Source organism: Rutidosis leptorrhynchoides, chromosome 7 (genome assembly GCF_046630445.1).
Source record: "Rutidosis leptorrhynchoides isolate AG116_Rl617_1_P2 chromosome 7, CSIRO_AGI_Rlap_v1, whole genome shotgun sequence".
Taxonomy (NCBI): domain Eukaryota; kingdom Viridiplantae; phylum Streptophyta; class Magnoliopsida; order Asterales; family Asteraceae; genus Rutidosis; species Rutidosis leptorrhynchoides.
The window spans coordinates 11,559,195-11,562,848 of record NC_092339.1 but is presented as its reverse complement, the minus strand read 5'-3'; positions in this window follow the sequence as shown (position 1 = coordinate 11,562,848).

Sequence of the window (3,654 nt, the reverse complement as noted above, 5' to 3'; positions counted from 1 at the left end):
ACGTAACTCTTATCAGCACCCGTATCGAATAAAAGGTTTGCGTAGTAATTATTGACAAGAAACGTACCCGTAATGACTTCATCATCCTCACGGGCTTCCTCAGCCGTTATGACAAATGCACAGCTCTTCGCATTGGTGGTATTGGCTCCAGTAGCAGGGGTATCTTTCTTCTTAGGGCAGTGAGGACTAATATGCCCCTTCTCTCCGCAGGTGTAACAAGTAGGAGGAGCTTTAGCAGGAACAACAGCTTTATCTTTCGGAGGAGTCTTACAAGTCTTAGCAACATGTCCCACCTTTTTACATAAAGAACAAGTAGCAGTGCACCGCCCTGGGTGGTGCCTTTCACCTATATAACCGATCCTAGTGCTATCAGTAGGCTTCTTAGCAATATTCTAGTTTGAACCCTGAGACGGCTCAAATTTCCTTTTACCATCACTACTCTTAGTATCAACTTGCTTACTAGCTAAAGCTCTTCTTCTTTTAGCCATCATCAGATTTTGAGCCATGAGAATCACGGCATCAAGGGTAACTTTCTCAGCAGCGATAACATTTCCCTGAACATCCTCAGGGAGACCTTCAATGTACCTTTCGAACTTTCTCGGCTCAGTAGGAAACATCTCGGGACACAAGGTAGAAAGCTCAAGAAAACGATTAGTGTAGCTTTCAAAGTCGGTACCCTTAATTTTGAGTTCCCAGAACTCAGCTTCAAGCTTTTGGACTTGACTTCTAGGACAAAACTTATTAACCATCATGCCTTTAAGTTCATCCCCTGGGGTTGCATTAGCATTATCGATTCCCACAGACTTAGCATGAGCGGTCCATCAAGTCCTATCATTGCCAGCTAATTAACTAGTGGATATTTAACTCGGTCATTGTCCCCGCAGTTGCAGACACAGAAGATGGACTCTAGTGTTTCGAACCATCGGACTAGTTCAACGGCCTCTTCACTTCCCTTGAAAGCGGGATGATTGCAGTTTATAAAGTCCTTGTAAGAACAAGGTTTTGGTTGATTGTTAACGTGATTAGGTTGGACGTTGCCTTGGGTGGCAGCAAGTAATTGTTGAAATTGCTCATTAGTCAACACAATGTTGCTAACGGTAGGAGTGCGAGCTATGATGCTTCACTACATAAAAGTGAACATAAGTTTGATAAGTTGACAAGTTATAAGTTTGAGCAATTACAAGTATGATAAAGATAAAGTATTGATATCAACATGATATAACTGAAACACTTTATATTATTAGAAACGAGGCATTATATAAGCCTTTTTATTACAGGAGTTGGATATAGAAATAGTTTTAGGCAAAGCCTTTACATAATTAGGAAATAAAATAATGGAAAAACAAAACAAAACAAAATAAATGTCGGGTTCACTTCTTCTTCTCAGCCTCCTTCATAAACTTCTCTACTTTCTCATTCTTCTCCTTTTGTTTCTCGTAAAGGAACTCGAGATTATCATAGAGATTAGTAACACTACTATTGACTACATTGCATTCGTAGTCTCTTAGAGCAAGTTGGTGTTTGACACAGTTTTCCTCCATATTTAATCTAAAGTCGACATCTTCTCTCAGATAAGCGAGAGATTGCTTCGCCCATCGGGCACTTCTTTCACTTTCATATTTCACCAACTTTATCTCTTTCTTTAACTCAGCATTTTCCTCCAATAGTTTCTTGATCGCTAGGTCTTTTTCATCCATTCGAACCTCAACCCTTGCAACATGGTGAAGCAAGCCATCCAAGTTCTTCTCAGTAGTTTTTTGCAGATTCATGATTTCACACATAGCGTCATAATTATCGTCGGAAGGAGATCGGGATCTTTTCTTAGACGGTCCATCTTCTTTAAAATTAGCAGGACGTTTCCCCTTACTTTCTGATCTTGGAGTCGGGTGGTATTCGGGAGACTTAGATGAATCTTGGAGGGTGTTTGGGCTGTAGTTCAATGGTGGTGAGTCAGGACCATAAAGAGGGCTTCGGACTGGTCTTGCAGTTGAAGTTTAACACCCTGGATTTTTTTTATACACAACGGAAGGCTTTATAAAACTCATCACATATATATTGAATGTACATTATATATAATTATACAAAACATGGGTGTTACTTAATTACAGACTATAATATAAAACAGTTTATCTAAAACATCAGAGTTATCAAGTGTGTCAAACATCACTTCAATCCTTGCCACACCCATCCCAAAATGTGTTGTACGTCACCTGCAGGGAAAGGACACTGTGGGGGAATTAGTGCACCGCTAAGTGAATGGAAATATCAAATAGAATATCACTATAAGCTCTAAGCACAGCTTAAGGTCACAAGTCACAGGCTACTAGCTCACTAGCACAGAAATGATCACAAGAGGACCGGCGGCCTGGTCGGGCCATTAACTACTAGCTGATCGGGCTAGAGTTTACCGATAGTCCTTAATACTGAAACACTGGTATAGTCTTCCTGACGTGACACATTCGTTATTCACACTATACCACCACATCAGTAACACAAGAACCCAACCCAATTCCTATCGTACAAGACACCCCGCTAGGAATGGTTGACCTCTTCCGTCGCACACAACACCTCGACGGGATCACCGAGTGTACACATAATCACATAATATCACAGTCATTGGTCACTGACTAAAGGCACAATCTAATCATACATATCACTGGCCACTGGGAGCATATCACTAATCATAGCACAAGACAATACACTGTCTTAGCACTACATAACAATATCCGAAAGGATAGTCCAACTCACCGATACCAGCAAAACTCAGTGGTCTTATATTACTGAGTCTTCACTTCCACTTTATCACCTGAGAATCATACATACCAAGTCAGTATACACCTTCCAGTCATTTTTATCAAGCTAAACAAATTAAACCAACAAACTGTTCAGCTAATCAGTATCACAACAATTCCATACAATTTGTCAAGTCAAACGCACAAGTGGACTCACACGCGTGTGTGACCCACCTAAACCGGGCGAGTAATAGTTCACTCGCATGAGTGGTCATCATTAGACAAATATTATAACACCACAAAATTCTACAAGATCAACTGCACAATTGACCATCACTCGCACGAGTGGGTCACTTCACCCGCATGGGTGACATATGACTCGTGCATGTGAAACACACTTAAACAACCATCACAAACATATATTGACTCGTACGAGTAACTATATATATACACGAGTGGTCATCTCACTCGAATGAGTGATCAACAATTAAGCATTAAGACATTACAACATTCACTCGTACGAGTAACAATAAGATATACACGGTTGACCAACTCACTCGCATGAGTGAGGGTCATCCGTACGAAACAGCCAACAACAAAGGGCGAGCTCACTCGCACGGGGTGAGACCTCACTCGCACTTGTATGCCTCAATCGTGCCATTTCCAAGGCTCAACCTCACGAGTGACAAGTCACTCGTGTGATGTGACGTCCCGAAAATTTCCGACCAAATTTAAACTTAATCTTTATATAATTCCGACTTGATAAGCAATGAATTTTAATAAATCTTGAACCTTCAAAAAGAGTTTTACACAAGCTTTTGGTCACCCTTTTATTCCGACGATTCACGAACGTCATAACTTGATTTAATTATTTAATTGTTTAATTATTGTGTATATATATGGATTTATATATATTTAACTT